At 48.3% G+C, this 17,157-nt stretch overlaps 1 long non-coding RNA gene across 2 annotated transcripts; it reads left to right on the top strand.

Annotated features, from left to right (window-relative positions):
- The first annotated feature begins 113 nt into the window (after positions 1-113).
- LOC133095139 (uncharacterized) lies at positions 114-16,652 on the top strand. Of its 2 annotated transcripts, none has more exons than XR_009701555.1 (4): positions 114-234; positions 13,421-13,597; positions 14,628-14,704; positions 16,545-16,652. It is a non-coding gene; the product is annotated as an uncharacterized LOC133095139 (long non-coding RNA). The 2 variants fall into 2 exon arrangements; XR_009701554.1 differs by lacking the exon at positions 114-234 and adding an exon at positions 1,530-1,650.
- The last annotated feature ends 505 nt before the right edge of the window (positions 16,653-17,157 follow it).

Below are 17,157 nucleotides of genomic sequence, written 5' to 3'. Positions count from 1 at the left end.
TCTGGAGCTGCTGCGGCCCCAGCGTGGCTGCCTGAGATCAGGCCGATTAGGGCTGGGCTGGAGGCAGCGTGGAGCTGGCAATTAACTGTTTCTGGCTGGGAGGGGAGAGCCAGCCAAGGAGCCAGCCCAGGCCGTGCCCTACTGGGTAGCAGAAAGGCGCAGAGAAAGTCACATCTGGACCTGAAGCCTTCAGGGTCTGAGAGTCAGTGTCTGGAGGTGACGGTGTACATGCAGGTTTGTGTTCGTGTGTGTATGGGAGAGAGGGATGTGTCTTTAAATCACCAGCAGAAACAACTTTTGAAATGAGTTCCAAGCCTCTATTCTGCTGTACTTAGGTGGATTAGAAAGCTTCCAAGTCTGTGGCAGATTTGGACTCTGACCAGACATGCTTAGCTCAGGCCCATGCCACACACGGACCTTTCTTTATCCCTGACATGCATCCCTGACATGTGATGTGGGAAATTACTATAATCTTTGGGAGGTGAGTTGCTATGTCAATAATTAACTAGGTGACCTTGGGGAAACCCAAAGATATGAGTGAGCCTTAGTAACTTTTGCAGAAAACAAATGAGCGGATTTGGCTGGATTGGTGGTTCTCAAAGCATGTTCTGAGAGCTGCTCCAAGAAGCCTATCCTCTAAAATTGGACAATGGTGGGCTTTTACTAATTCTTACTTTACTAACTGACACAAGGGATTGAATTATATCAAGTTTTAGTGTTCCTCCCAGGCATTTTTCTGGAACTTTTTATGCCTCTGCCCATATGGGGTAGACATCAAAAACAACCAAGGTAGGAGAAAAAAATTCCAAACTAAATTCTAATAATAGAAAACTCAGGCATAGTCCGTTTTGCTTTTTTCTTTGCTGAGCATGCGTAAGCCCTCATATAATAAATATTCTTTGCTGATTGATTTGATTAATCAATTTGATTGATTAATTTGATCAAGATTTCATAGCGTTCCATAAAGACTACTAATTTTCCTGCTTTGCATGAGTTTAAGAACTTCTGTGTTCATGTGATCTTTAAGATCAAGTTTAAAAATGTATGATTTGACGTATGCGTTTATTTCTTTGGTTGGCTGACTGAGTTTAATAGCAGACTATGTTCATCAACTCCAAACGTCCCAATTTCGACAGGTCTTGACACTCACCTCTCCCCCAGTGCTGGTACCTGAGTCTCTGTGGCACAGGCTGAATTGCACAGGTGGAGGCGCTGGGGGCGGGGGTCAGCAGCCTGTGCCCCACAGCACGCCTGGCTTCTTCCTTGCTGACAGCAGCTGACTATGCCGTAAACCTGGCCCCTCCGTGCTCAGGAGACATGGTGTCCTTCCAGGCCTTCGTTGGCGGGGTCTGTTCAGCCCACTGGTCCTGGTTACAGCCTCCCCTTCCTAGCAACTTTGGTTTAGGAATAAGCATGTAACCCAATTCGGGTCAAAGAGCCTGGAAGGGGCAGGTACTGCTGCGTTGCTGGGAAAGCGTCCCTGACTTTTAACGCGCAGCCCGAGGACGGGCTGCACTCTCTCCCTTTGGATATGCCTGTGTCGGGGTGGCCCGCTATCTGGTGTTGAGGGGATGAGGTGAAGGGCATAACCAGCAGTACTGGACACCGGATGTCCTTACGGAGCTGGCTAAATTCACCTGTTCCTTGCTGGTAAGCCGGTTGACGTAGGTTCCATTTCTCTCCACGGCCTTTTTCTTGGGAAGCTCTTTTTTTGTGCACTGGGCTTAGGTTGGGAGAGACTGAGAACTATGGGGGCTGAGCATTAGGAATGTTCTTCCATCCCTGAGGGTCCCCTTGCTTCACCGGGGTTGCACCCTAAGAGGGATGGAAGAGGAGGGGGTGTAGGGCCTGTCATAAGGGTAAAATGTGGAGGAACCCCAGAGAGGGCCCTTTTTCAAGAAACTGCAAAGAAGACTCTGGCAGAGTTTATGACCCCTCTTACTACGATTCAGTGATCTGTGAAGCTCCACGGGGAAAGGAGAAATCTGGCTGGGCCCGATTAGACCTCTCAGAATTCAGAGAAAATATTGCCAGGAGCCAGGGGCCAGAGACCTTAAAATAGAAGCTGGCTGAGAAGGCAGAGAAGCTCCCAGACATCCAAGTCTGACCTTGCAGTCGCAAATGGGTCCAGAGGAAAAAGAGAAGGGGCGTTTCCTGGGGAAATTGGGGGACTGCCCAGGCAGCTTGTGAAAGGCCGAGAAGGGGACAGGACAGAAGGAAGGACCGAGCACTGTGCAGGGCTGAGGAACCTGCATAAAGAGTGTGGAAAAGTACTCTGAATAACAAAAAGGGAGTCTCAGATTACAGAGGCCTAAGAAGCAAAGTGCTAGAGACCCCACTGCTCCAGACAATGGTGTGACCTGGATCTCATACATAGAAAGCATTGTTTCAATTGTTATTGCATCCTGCGGAGTGCAAGCTTGCACTAGTGGCTGGAAGTTATGGGGGGAAGCCTTTAGCTCCAAGTAGGGGAAAGTGTTCTAGCCATCATTCCCCCATTGGTAGGATGAACTGTTGCAGGAGGTAATAAGCTCCTTGGAGCCCACGAGAATACTTGGTGGGGGGAGGTGACATGATGGGCAGTTCTCAAGCACTGATTGGATGATTCAGACCCGGAGGTCTGTGATTCTAGATGATTATGATTCCTTAAAGAATCCAGACAAGAACTGTGAGATGTGCCAGGGATGCCACCTAGAATTCAAAGGAAGAGAGCTGGGGTTTCCTACGTTGCCTGGTTCCTCTTTCGCTCACCTGCCTGTGGGCCCTGGATGCCCAGCCAGGGAAGAGAAGCAGTGTGGTGATTGGCGGGGATGGATTCCAAACTCACTTCTGCCATTAACAGCTGTGTGGCCTGGGACGTTCCTTACTCTCTTTTAGTCTCAACTTCCTTATCTGTAAAATGGGTCTACTAGCTGTCTTACTGGGTCAGAAGTGCCATGTCAAAAGTACCTGTCCGGAGCAGATGCCAGTAAATGGGAGCTAATACGTAAGTGAACAAACTGACTGCACTGTGGCCCCCCCGTGCAGGATTCCACCCACTGAACCAACGACACCCCAAACTGGGGCACAGCCTGGCCTCAACATCATAGAGAACCAGGGTAAAAGGAGTAGCTGTTCATTGAGATGACAGGGCTCATCCAGAGCTTTACTTACTATATTGTTTTGTTTCATGCTACAACAACCAGAGCCCCTGTGTGTTGCAGCCATAGGAAGGTAGGTTGACTCAAGAAACTTACAATAATCCAAGCCCTGACTCCAGGGCTGTGAAAACCAGTGATGATGTCAGTGACGATTGTCATAGCTAGGTGCTGTGCTAAATGCTATATACACAACCCTATTCTTATTATTATTCGCATTTTACAGGCGAGGAAACTGAGTCATGTTTGGTTAACTGCATTTGCTCAAGCTCACACAGAACAGAAATGAGGAGATTTTGAGTCCAGTGGTCTCAGCTTGGCCCCCTCTATTGCCCCCTCTGGTTTTACAGTTGCCTCTGTCACAAAGCTGCCCCAAGAGAGGACACCATCCCAGTACCCTTGGGCAGATCATTCAGAAAGGCTTTGGGTGGAGGCTTGGTGTTGATTTCCTCACTGCTCCTGGATCCCAGGAGGCAGAGGTGGGCTTGGTGAAGCTCTCCACCTTGTTCTCCCAATGGTGGTCCATGGGAATGAATGCTTCCAGTGGTGGGCTGCAGCTCTCCTTGGGTCTTGTCTAGAGCTTCTGTGTATTGCTATAAGTGGATACTTCACAGATACTCCTCACTATGTGGGATAGCCAAAAATTGTGCACAATTAATAGCAGCAAAAAAATTCCAGATGCTTGGGATGGCTCTGGGGAGCATAAGTCAGGAAAAGACGAAATGTGGGTGTATACGAATCTTCATCTGTTGGGGGTGAGGAAGCTTCAGCAAAATAGTAGGAAGCTCACGGGCATAACTCAAGCAAGTGCCTGGCACTGGAGACAAATCCCGGGATCTGGTCTAAGCCTTTGACCTCTTCAGATGCCCTGTCACCTCACCCCTCATTTCAGTGTCTGCGGAAGAAAATAGACCCTCAGACCTGTACCCCCAAAACCCCTTGCATTCCTCTTAACTGCATCCTCCCCCTCACTTGTCCTTTCCTTCCGATGGAGGCACCAGGGTTAGTCCTCACACTTGTGCTTTCAATCGTTGTCCTTGTATGTCTCCTGAGCCCTTGGACCCATGTCTTCCACTTTTGCCTCCACCTTTCCCATGTACTCATCTACAGCTAAGAGCAAAGCTATCCTGCAAGACACTGCTGTCCCCTGCAAGCCACATGCAGTCTTTCCTCCCTTCACCACCTAGACTTTTGAAAGTGCTCTAAATTTACCACTCCCTTCCGTTTTGTTTTCTGTTCAGTTGTTCACCTACTAAAATGTGGCTTCTACCCGGGTACATGTCACTGCAACTATGCTGGCCTGGCAGCTGACCACCAGACCCAGTGGCCTAATTGTTGTGCTCATTCAACTCCACCTCTTGGATTTTTTTAGCATTTGCCACTGTTAACTCTTCCTTCCTTCTGGACAACCCCCCTATGACGTTATCCTTTGGCAATCATCCTACGTGCATTAGGGCTTGCGTTCTTTCCTTTTCCTATGTGTCCTTTACTGAGTCCTCTTTCTTTGCTGTTTCCCTGGTGGTGATCTGTGGTTGGCAGCCTCCAAATGGTTCCAGTGATCTCCGCTCCTGGTATTCACACCTTTGTGTGGTGTTCTCCTGCATTGGGAGGGTTGGTCTGTGTGACTGAATATGGAAGACGTGGTAGTATGTCAGCCTGATGTTAGGTTATAAGAGACATTACCTTGGCCACTTTCTCTATCTCAGGGGAAGCCAGTTGCCATGTCTTGAGGAGCCCTACTGAGAAGCCACATATTGGGGAAATGATACCTCCTGCCAACAGCAGCAATGTGAGTGAGCTTGAAAGCAGACCCCCTGCCCCAGTTGAACCTTCAGATGTCGGGCCCCGGCTGACAGCTTGGCTATAACCTTATGAGGATCCTGAGCCAGACACACACCGCCCCCCCGTCCCCAGCTGAGCTTGTTGTTTCAAGTTGCTAAGTTTTAGGGTAATCTGTTACTCATCAAGAGTTAACTAATACATGCTTTGGAACCCTCTTTTCTCTCATCCACTCTCCACTCTCTCTAATTGCCTGGCTTGAGTGTTACCAGAATGAGAATAATTCCCAGGGAGGCCCTCTGGCCCAAGCCTCCTTTCCTTAGCTGTGGAGCTAAATTTCCACCTGTATTTTGGTCAACTATACATCAAACTCATTATGTCCCAAGTTGAACTTAGTATTTCCACTTCATTCTTTTCCTTTTTCCTGAGTTTTACATCCTGGATACTAGCCTCATTATTAGTCTAGTCACCAAAGCTAAACACATCAAAATCAGTTTCCCTCTTTCCCCAGTTCTTCTAATTCTGCACTATAATTGCTCCTCATCTGCCTCCTCTTGTCTGTTGCTCCTAGTCCTCTTTGAGCTTAGACCTCATTATTTCTTGCTCAGCTAACGGCCACAGCCTGGTCTTCCAGCCTCCATCCTATGCCTGAATTGTTGGTGGAGATTGCAGATCTTCAAAATTTACAACTTTGCTTAATACCTTCAGAGATTTCCCACTGCCTAAAGAATAAATTCTGAACTCCTCAGTCCAGGATCCCAGGCCTTCTGTAAGCTGCCCCACGCCATTTCTCCAATCTTTGCCCCCTCGCTTCTTCTCTTTCTCCAGACTGTCTGGGGTCTCAGCCTCAGCCCCACCAGGCACACTCACGCTGCCTTTCCTCATGTTGTTCTCTCTGTAATATCTTGTTTTCTTTTGCAATAGTCTCTCCTCCTCATCACCATTACACTCATCATTGAAAGTCCAGGTGAGTAGCACCTCCTTGAATTGTTTTTGATCTCCACAGTCAATTACTTCTCCTCCCAGGCCCCCAGGACCGGTCACATTGTGCTTGAATTATTCCCTAATTCTTAGTGCTGCCCTCTCCCACCAGCTGACAAGATCTGTGGACTCAGGGATGGTAGATGCTTGAATGAATGAAGGACACTTGTTCAAGGGGATCCTTTATTTATATTTTAGTTCTTTAGGATCAATCTAGCCAAAAAAGCAGGAAGTAGGCAAAGCCACATACCCAACAGTGTGAGGGTGTGCAGTTGATACATTTCAGGTAAACTCATCTTTGCCCCTCATCTCTCCCTCCTTCTCTGAGTTTGGTGCAATCTGTGTTTGCTCCCTTACAGTGCAGGGGGGGTACCCAGAATCTGTGCACAGCTTGTGTGCAGGGTTGTGTTAATGATTTTCTTGCAAGTCTTGAGCTCCCAGGGAGATAGAGCTGCCCAGAGTCCACCAGGCGTTGCCTGTGCAGGGTTGGGTGAGATATCTGCTCTGAAATGGGGTGGAGAGGGGCTACCCAAGCTGCATGGGTCTGTCCCCGCTGCAGCTCAGATAAGGGCTTTGGCAGCTGTCATTTTGACACCCTGGTTCTGGCAGAGGGATGGTACAGTGGTCTTCAGGCCAGGTTACCTGGGGGTGAATTCCAACTTGCCTCTAAGATCAGTGTGAGCTTGGTTAGGTCATGCTTCCTGAGTGTTGGTTTTTCTGTGTTTATAATGAAGCAGTTGGACTCTTCAGATCCTTCTGAGTCACTGAGGCTGAGGTCTTTATAGCCTGAAGTCCATTTCAATGAAGACATCTTGAAAGAGAGGACTGACAGTGTGAGGGATTGCTATTCCTGGTGGGGGTCTGACACAGGCACCACCTGCTTTGCTGAGTAAGCCTCATCAGACGTGGTCAGATGGCCCTGCCGGTGCAGCTTGGGCTTCTGGGACCATCTGTCAAGACACAGATTTATGGGGTGCGGCTGTGGAAGGTTTTAAACATTCCATGGGCTTGGCCTTCTTGATGATTACAGATTTCTGAAAATTGGTCTCTGACATCAGTCCTCCCAGGGGACACAGTGAGACTAAATACCACTCCAGGTTTGTAGCATTTAGGAGGTTAAATGCCCAGTGTTCCCGGGAGTGGGCCCCAATGTGCAGCGGAAACAATATTTTAGTCAAAGGTGTAGAGTCGCTTCGGACAGGGTCTCCCTCTGCTGTTGCTGTGAGGAATGGGTTTTCCTCATCAATCAGAGCCACAGGGGAGGCTCAGGAGAAAGAACACAGGCTCCTTCATCAGGGTCCTGGTTGTGCGCTCCCAGAAAACCACACCCACCCTGAAATGGAAGTGCTGGAGTGAAATTAGGAGGGGGAAGCTACAATTTCCGTTCCGTGTCAGTGCTTTTAATGATTGTGTCTCTGAACATTTTGATTTTGTGGTTTAAATTATAAAAAGATGTTCAAGGCTCTGTCAGGAAAAATGAGAATTCTGTTCGTAAGTCAACCAAAGTCATTTGTAACTTCCCATAAGTACTAAATCATGTTTTATTCATTTGTTTCTGTTCAGTCACCCAACATCACCCAATTGGTCATCCACATACCAAAAATATATATTTTCTGATATAACTAAAAAAGAGTTTATTTTTGAAAACACAGGGGCTTCCAGGTGAATGTGGCTATTTAGTGGTAGACATTTGGCTCCCCCCCACCCCCATCAAAGTGCGGCGTGAGAATTTTAAAAAGTGTTCACTCCAAGGACACAAGGTAAGAGCAGAGAGGAGGGTTCAAGTGAAGGATGGAGGCATGGCCACTGAGTTTTCAGAACATGGGAAGTTTCGAGCTACTTGCCTGCAGTAGGTTTTTCCTGTCAGCAGTGTGCGTTTCACCCTGCAAATCCCTGAGGGGCGCAGCACCCAAGGACACCAAGAACTAAAGAGCAAGGGTCAGGCGTGGGGCTAAAAATGAGTGGATAGTTGAAAGTCAGTAAATAGGGACTTCCCTGGTGGCGCAGTGGTTAAGAATTCGCCTGCCAATGCAACGGACACGGGTTCGAGCTCTGGTCCGGAAAGATCCCACATGCCGCGGAGCAACTAAGCCCGTGCACCGCAACTACTGAGCCTGCGCTCTAGAGCCTACGAGCCACAACTACTGAGCCTGCGCACCTAGAGACCGTGCTCTGCAACAAGAGAAGCTGCCTCAGTGAGAAGCCCGCACACCGCAAAGAGGAGTAGCCCCCTCTCGCCGCAACCAGAGAAAGCCCGCGCGCAACAACGAAGACCCAATGCACCCACATCATCTGGGGACCCCCATCCCTCCTCTCTGCCCTGCCCTTCTCCTGCTTCCACAGCCAATGGAGACCAGAGGCTTATTCTCCAGATGAACTGAATGGTAGCAGTGTGTCAGGCCTTGGAAAGCTAGGCAAAGCAGAGGACAGGAGACAAGGATTAAAGTCAGACTTGTGCTGAATTGTGGGCTCTTCAGACTTTTTCTCCTCCCCGACTCTAGAATAGCAGCAGGCAGACCTATATCCCCAGGCAGGCAGCTGGAGGACTCTTTCTGGAGAGTATGAATAGCCCCAGGGAAGACCTGGGCCCTAACTTATGAGGAACCAAAATTCTAATGACCTTCTGGTGAAACCCACAAGTCCTTGAAATCTCCACAGAACACGTCCAATTACTGTTGCAGTACCTTGTCCTAGGTATAAAGACAGCGCAGGGCCATGAGATATTTGAGGAAGGTGCCAACGTGACAGAGAGGGCCTAAAACAAACAGAAAAAGAGGGCTCAGAGAGAAGGTGCAGGCAATGTAGGAAGCATAGAAAACTTAAAACTAATAAACCCTCTTATTACCATCTTGAGAGATACATGGGAATATGTTACATCTATAAAACAAGGACAGAACACAATGAAAAAATAACCAGAGCACAAAACTTTTGAAAAGAAAAACAAACAGAACCCAAACAAAATAAAGCAAACAAAACAAAAATGATAGAACGGTTGGAAGCTAAAATCAAGCAGAACAAAAGACAAAGAAAGAGAAATAGAAGGGAAAGGCTGAGGTTCATCTACTGACCTATAGGAGTTCCAGACAGACAGAGCAAGGGGAAAAAAAGTACTGAAGATGTAGCACAAGAGAGTTTCTCAGAAATGAAGAAAACAAGTATCCAGAATGATTATATTTTAGGAAGATGGGAGGAGAGGTAGTGAGGAGGATGTCACAAGTTCATGCCTACAGCTGATCAGTCAAAAATTGCAACATGAATATTACCAAATATATGAAAGTGAATATCAGAAGAATTTGCCAGAAGAGTTGACATTTGTCTTTGGGGAGTGGAACTGGGGAGAGGAATTAGAGAAACAAATAGTTGTTTGTTATTGTTGCTTTATTAAGACACTGATTATTCCTTGACATATTAAGCTTGGTTACTTTTTTATTACTTAGACAAAAATAAAAGTGTATCTTGAAAAAAGAAACAAGGATAAAAATTAAGGAAGTACCTCCCTCCAGATGCTAATATATTAGAGAAAATCCTTCAAGTTATATAGTTGTGCATATATGGAAAAACATATTACCACAACAGGATTATAACATGCATGCTGCTAAATAATTGATTTTTTAGGCTAAAAATATACTGGAATTGTGCACCTGCCAACAAAAATATATAGAATGCCTATATATGGAAGGCCCCCTGCTAGGTGGTACAGAGAGAATGAAGTTGTATGTAGTTACAAACTATTGTATAAAAGCTGCATGAAGTTAGTGCTATGGGAGAGAAACTACAGGGCTGAGCCCATCCAGGGAGGCTCCTTAGAAGTGGCTTCCAGGAAGCACTTGAAGCCACAGATGTGGAGGTTTCAGTGATGGAGAGGACAAAGTGCCCCAGACGACGCCAGCCGCATGCCATCCACAGCTATTGAAGCACGTGTGTGAGACTTGCTGGGCCCACATCAGTCATGGTTGTAGCCCATGTAGAGACCAAGGGACAGGAAACTCCTTGCTTGGTTACAGGGGGCTCTGTCCCTGGCTGGGAAGGAACGTGGGTGGCGTCAGGCCCTTTCCTCATCTCAGTGATGACATTCACCATGTGCCTCACCACACTAGACCCACATCTCTTTTTCCTTGCTGGGAAGTTTCCATCAATTGTCACACTGTGAGCTGCGTAATGGTGAGCCGAGCTGTCTTGAGCATGGCGAGGTCCCATCACTGGAGGTTTGCAGGGAGAGGCTGCATTAGGGCAGTGGGGATGCCAACATATTCTTCCACTTGGGATCAGGTCCCACATTCTGACCGCTTCCTTTGTCAGCTCCTTACCTATCTGTTCTCAACTTTAAAAGCTAGCCTCACTTTTCCTCTGTTTGCTTTTCCTGTGATACCTCACCCCTCTGTTCCTTCCACCTACAGTTTCTACCTGTATAATTCCCACCTGTTTTACCTGGTCCAAAAGACTACCTTGGAATGGGGTTCTGGAAACTTTGAGGCAGAGAAGACTGCACCAGGGCACACACACTGGACAGAAGCAGCACACAGGGATGTAAAACCACAAAGTTCTGAGGCTGCAATGGGAGCCCAATTATTGAGTACATGTGGGGAACCCAGGTACATGGTTCTCCTTACTGAACCCAGTGGGAGCCATTGTCATAACTAAATCACATGCGATAAGTGTTAGTTCCAGTTATTGTTTCCATCCCTTCTGTAAAAATTTCCTATTGCTGTTGTAATAAATTCCCACACATTTAGTGTCTTAAAATGACACATATTTATTACCTCATAGTATTGGAGGTCAGAAGCCCCATACAGGTCTCACTGTGCTAAAATCAAAGTGTTGTCAGGGCTGGGTTCCTTTCTGGGGGCTCTGTGGGAAGATCTGTTTCCTTGCTCATTCAGGCTGTTGGCAGAGCTCAGTTCCTTGTGGCTGTAGGACTGACAGCCCCATTTCCTTGCTGGCTGTCAGCTGAGGGTTGTTCCCAGCTTCTAGAAGGCACTCACATTCCTTAGTTTCTGGCCCCCTTTCTCCATCTTCGAAGCTGTCAAATGTGGTCCAGTCCCTCTCACCTTTGAATCTCTTCTTCTTTTGTCTCATTTCTCTCCCAGATGGGAAAATGGCTCCACTGCTATTGCACTGGGTGTACCTGGATAGCTCTGGCTAGTATCCCTAACTTAAGGTCAGATCATTAGCAACTAAATGCCATCTGCAACCTTACTTCCCTTTTTCTATGTAACATAACACTCACAGGTCCCAGGGATTAGGACATGGGCATTGTGGGGGAACATTACTCTGCCTGCTACACTGTCCATCCTTCCACTGCATACTCTGACTTCTACAGAAGATTGGGGAGGGGAACCAAAGCACAAGAAGTTGGGGCATTTTATTTAGCCTTTCAGAGAATCCTTAGAGGAAAACTGCAATTGCGAGAAAGGTAGAAAGCTGCAGCCCATGGACCAGTGTTTCTCAAAGGATGCTCTCCGGACCAGCAGCACAGCATCACCTGTTAGAGATGCAAATCCTGCCCCCCACCACCCCAACCCTGCCACCCGACTGAATTAGAAACTCTCGGGGTGGGGCCCAGCAATCTGGGGTTTAACAAGCCCTGCGGGTGACTCTGATGAGACCCCCGGCTCCAGATCAGCCATCCTTCCCTGCCTCGCTGTGCTCTTGGGCTGGACCGTCTCTGCGTTGTGCTTAGGTTTCTTAGGCTGCCAGTGCTTCCCAGTCACTGGGGCCTCCCCGGAAGACTGGGAACTTGATTTCCTCAGAAGTCAGGCTGCTAATACTTTGCAAAGGTAACATAACCCAGAAAATCTGCCAGAAGGAACTGAAAGGCCTCTGGCAGGGTCTTCTGGGGAGCCAGCTGGTCTCACAGTTCACACAGGGATGAGGAAAGTCAGGATGCAGGAGAAGAGCCTCAGAGGCGGTTCCAGTGCAGGACACAGGCCAACCCGAGCTCTGCAGCACCGGCTGCAGGGTTCTCTGTGTGGGAGGGTGTTTGAGGAGCAGGTGAAACCAGAGATTTTGACCCTGGACAATGAGGTGGGCAGAGCCCTATGGGGTTAAGCACCCAGAGGATGGGGTCCTTGGGCTTTTCTGAGAAATCCAGACTCTCTTTCCCTAAGTGTCACCTAAGACGTTGGGTCTTATTCTTGACTGCACAGAGGAATCAACTTGGGGAGCTTTTACACATCTTAATGCCCGGGCCGCACCTCAGGCCAATTCAAGCAGAACGCCTGTGGGGGGATGGGGGTGATGGGGGGGGGTGGACTCAGGCTCAGTACCCTTTTTTAAAGCTCCTCAGGTAACTTTATTGTGCTGGTGATGTTGAGAACCTCTGGTCTAACAGTGGCTCTCAATCCTGACTGCACATCAGAATCAACTGGGAAACAACAACAGCAAACAGCAGGCTGCCTCAGTGCCCTAAACCAGTTCCTGAGGAGATCAGCCTGGGCCTTGTAGGTGTTAGAACTCAGACAGGGTTGGAGGCCGGGGTCTAATGGGCACGGGGCTGTTTCTGCTGGCAGTGTGTGGTCTGAGGTTCAGCTCCACCCTCCATCTATGGGGTTGGGGGGGGTCTCACCTTTTAATTTCAAGGCGTGAAGCTCCCGGCCCAGCCTGGGCACATGGCAGTGCTCAGTGAATATTCCTTTGTCTCTGTTAAACTGGCTCTTATTTTTGTCCAGCAAGGAAACGTGTAGCAGAAGAAAGGCTCTCCAATATGAGACCTGGGAGAGATCCCCAAACACAGGGGACTCATGGAGCAGAGGTGTAGCTGCTACTCAGGACGGCTGTGGGCCTCCCCAGTGGGGTCACTCCATCTCTCCGGTCCCACGAGCTTGGGGTGTGTGTGTGTGCTTCTAGGAAGCTGGCCCTGTCTCCTTCCAAGGAAGTTTCTCCTGCCTCACAGGAAGAGTTTCAGTTTCTAGTCGCTTTATGATCAGTGTTTGGCTTTTCTCCTTTTGAGCCTGCCATATGAAATACATCATTATGAAATACATAATACATAATGATGTATTTTATATTTGCACTGAAGGGGGTCTCATGTCTGAACCCACCCATTGGCATGTCAATGTTTTGTTCTTGCTAAAAGAATCAGCTGGGACTCAAATGTCAGTTAAAAAAAAACAAACAAAACCGATTTGTCAACAATGATCTCAAAGTCTCCCATTTGAGGAAGGATAGGTGCCGCCCTTAATAGATGTTGGTGGGCGTGTCGGGGTCAAGGGGCTGGCCTGGGGGTGACAGGCTTGGGGCTGCTTACTGCATGGAAACCTTGGACCTCGATGATCTCATCTGTATGATGAGGTGAGAAGTCCAAGGATCATCAACATCCCCCTGGCTCTGATACCCTGAGACTGTGAAATGAGGTGAAATCTTGCTGAGTGGGAAGACGACCTGTAGCCAAGGACACGGACGTCTTTCCCCCAATCTCTGCCTAGCTTTCGCTGAAGTGCCGGGAAGTGCTCCTCCCTGGGAGTTCAAGACCTCGCTGTGTGTAACTCTTACCCAGGCAAGCATCTTCTTGCTTTTTTTTTCAGACCATGGAACGTCAGCGCGTGAATGAGCTGGGATTTATATCTGTAACCTTGGCTGCTCTTTGGAGCTTGCTTGGATTTTGAGATATAAATTACACCTGTGAGTGTGTCCTGCTCCAGGACCTGTGTTATTTATTGTTTGAGCTTGAGGATCACAGAGGATCAGATCTGGGGGACCAGGTGAGTCTGGCCAGGGACTCTTTAAAGGCTCTATATTTCCCGTGTTCTTTACCCACTCACATTGGTTCCAGCTGTTTTGAAAAAGAGCAATGGCTCATAATACGAGTGTGAAGCCTGGGTGAGTTGCCCTTGGCCTTGCCTTCCTCCTGGGCACAGGGTTTAGCATGCACAGGAGTGGCAGGGTGACGGGGGAGGAGAGGGCTAGGACTGGCTTGTAACATCCTAGGTCTGAAAGTGACACAATACCAAGCTCTCTGTACAGGCTGCCAGTCCCCTGACGCTTCTGTTTCCATGGAAAGAAGCATAGAGACAGTTATACATTTGGGAGTACCTTTGACAATGCCTTAAATTGCCCATAAGGTACAGAGTGCGGAGGCTGGTGTATACAACCCTGGACAAAAATGTGTACTATAAATGAATAGTGCACAGAGCAATGCAGGCATGTCATGAACATATACGCAGGAAACATCCTGACAATAATTATTGTGATTATATAAAAGAGAGCAAAAGACTGCTTCACACCCACTTGAATGGCTATTACTAAAAAAAAGGAGAATAATAGGTGTGGCCAGGATGTGGAGAAATTGGAACCCTTGTGCTCTGCTGGTGGGAGTCATTTTGGAAAACAGCAGTCCCTCAGAAAGCTAAACACAGAAGTACTGTAAGATCCAGTGATTCCTCTTGTAGGTGAAGCTAAGTGAAATGTTAGACACGAAAGGACAAATTCTGTATGATTCCACTTTTACGAGGTCCTAGAACAGGCAAATTCATAGAGACAGAGAGTAAAATAGACGTTGCCAGGGGCTGGGGGCAGGAGGAGTGTGGAGTTGTTGTTTAGTGGGTATAGTTTCTGTTGGGATGATGAAAAAGTTCTGGGGATGGATTGGATGGTGGTGATGGTTGCATAACATTGTGAATGTACTAAATGCCACTTAAAAATGTTTAAAATGGTAAATTTTATGTGTATTGACCACAATAAAAAGGGCAAAAGTGCCAGTGGTTGAATTTGCCTCACTCACCCTCCCTCCAGGGTTGGGGTGGACTCCATCACGTCCCACCTGTGCTTCACCACGGTCCTGTTGGGGGGACATCAGTCCCATTTTATGGGTGAGTAAAGAGGGCGCAAGGAATTTGTCCAGGGTCTGTTATTCTCCTTTAGTTTCTCCCTAACACATACATACATATTCTCATTTGTATGCCTGCTTACTGTTTGTCTCCCCTCCACTAACATATGCATCCTCTCAGGGCAGGGACTTTGTGGGGTCCCTCACCCCAGTACTCCAGTGCCTGGAACAGTGCCTGGCACACAAGAGACGTTTATAACAAATGAAGACGCAAACTATACTCTTTGAGCTGGTAGGGGGCAGACACTGTCTTCCTTTTGGCTCTGCCACCCTGTATTCGGCCTGGATGGGCGAGTGGGGACCCCATAAATATGAAGCCTTTCATGCTCCAAACCAGGATAAATGGCCTCAGGAGAGCCGCCCCCTCAGCACTGGCACTCTTTTGGTGGCTGCAGGGCCTCCCCCTTGGAGTCACCCATTTCTGAGTGGCTGGATTCTTCCTAGCCTGCTGCCTCGCCCTGCCTTGACCCTGACCCAGCACACCTCGGTACCTGGACAGATGTGGCCTCTTCTCTTACTTTGCTCCCGCTGGACCCAGATTTTTCTGCATCTCGGTCCTGGGCCTGAGTGGAAGCTCGCCCTGTCCCTCTCAGGGTGGCTGAGAGCCAGAGCTTGGGCACATTTGGGCAGGAGGTGAAAGCTGGCTCCAGGCTAACCTTCGGGCCCCTCGCAGTGGCTTTCTTCTCCCTTGGTGCTTCCTCCCTACCCTTGGAGCTCCCTGGGGCTGACGCTTTACCCTCACTTTCACCCCTGTGTCCAGCACAAGGGCCTGTCCTGTCAAAGCTGATGGCAGATCAAGTTGCCCCCTGCTGACAGGGCAAGTGCTGCCGCTAACAGACCCCTGTCCCAGCCCTGGTTTTGGGGTGTGTCAGGGTTGTGGAGCTGGCCTGGGAGTGACAGGTTTGGGGTCTGCTTACCTCCTAATGATCTCATCTGCTCAATGAGGTGAGAGGGTCTGAGGGTCACAAACATTCTTCCAGCTCTGACGCTCAGATCATAAAACAAGGTGAAAACATGCTGAGCAGGGGAGATGATCTGTTAGCGAAGGACACGGACACCTTTCCTCCAATCTCTGCTTGGCTGACACCCTATGTTCAGGGTCACGGGGTACGACCCATTACTTTGATTTCAAAACGGCTCAAAGAGACTCATCTTTTCTCGATCCTGGTCCCCAGTTTAATCTCCTTCTATGACATCACTATCTACCCATCACTCAGATTCAGAACCTCAGAGCAGACTTTGCTTCTAGTTTTCCTTCAGCCCTTCCCAGGTCAGCAGAAGCCCTGCTGTTCCCACTTCCTGGTGTTGCCCTCATCTGCCTCCTCTTTATCATCCCTGTGTCTGTGGCCGACTCCAGGGCTGCCTGCTTATCCTCTGATGTGTGCCATCGACTGCCAGCTGACCTCCCTGCCTCTCACCCCTCCACTTGCCACTCCAGATGCCACACTACAGCCAGGGGGTCGTTCAGAGATATGGGCTAAACCATACCACTTTCCAGTGTAAAGGTCAACAGTTCCTGCAGGTACACAGGGCTCTGGGACAATAGCATGCTGGCTGGTAAATGTTTAACAACAGCCGTGCAGGACGAGAGCCCTTATTTGTAGCAAAATTCAATGTATGTACACCAGGTAGGTGAATCTCACGGGAATGCGGTTAATAGGTACTCCAAACTGCTGAGCTCAACTTCAATATTAGATTTGTAAATGGTGCCTACGTACATCCCCATAACCCCTGTGGGTGGTATGACCTCTTACTTCCTAATTAAAATGATCCCTTTATCACGCCTCTCTCAACGCTAACTCTGTCTTGTTTTTTAAATCTAGTTCACTCTATACCAGCAATTTTCATTATTTCCCAGAGGTGGAGATGTTTCCATGGTGATGCTGGGAATGGTGCAGGTACCCTCAACTCTGACCTACCTAAGGGACTTGTTGGTGGGAGACTTTATCCTGGGATCAATGGGTCGGAAGCAGGAGTTGTAACCTCTACTTCTATCTCTTCCCCACACTTCAGTGCAAAAGAAAGTTGCAGAAAGCAGAAGTGAGGTGAGTGGAGAAAGACCTCATGTGGCTTTTTACCCCCTAATAAACCACTTCACCAAATGCTTATATGATTGTTCTGATCAGCATGGCAGCACGCCAGAAGTTCTCACAGAGAGAGAGAGAGAGAGAGAGAGGAGAACGAGAACATCAATGCGCCATCTCTCTGCTTCCCTTAGAACACAGCTTCTGAGTGAGGGGCTGCATTTGTTGTCTCTTTGGTGTGTGGCATGAGGAGAAAGCTATCCCACCCCTACCACTGTTGATTTGTAGAAATTGTATAGTTATATGGTTAATATAGTCAATGCATGTTGACAAACTGGATACTTTGGTGCCAAAGATTGGCTTTTCTGAGTCATCCATAGCCGACCTTGGTATTTAGCAATTTAGTATAGTT

This window comes from Eubalaena glacialis, chromosome 1 (assembly GCF_028564815.1).
Source record: "Eubalaena glacialis isolate mEubGla1 chromosome 1, mEubGla1.1.hap2.+ XY, whole genome shotgun sequence".
In the NCBI taxonomy this organism is placed as follows: Eukaryota; Metazoa; Chordata; class Mammalia; order Artiodactyla; family Balaenidae; genus Eubalaena; species Eubalaena glacialis.
This window is presented reverse-complemented; position numbering and strand designations above follow the sequence as displayed.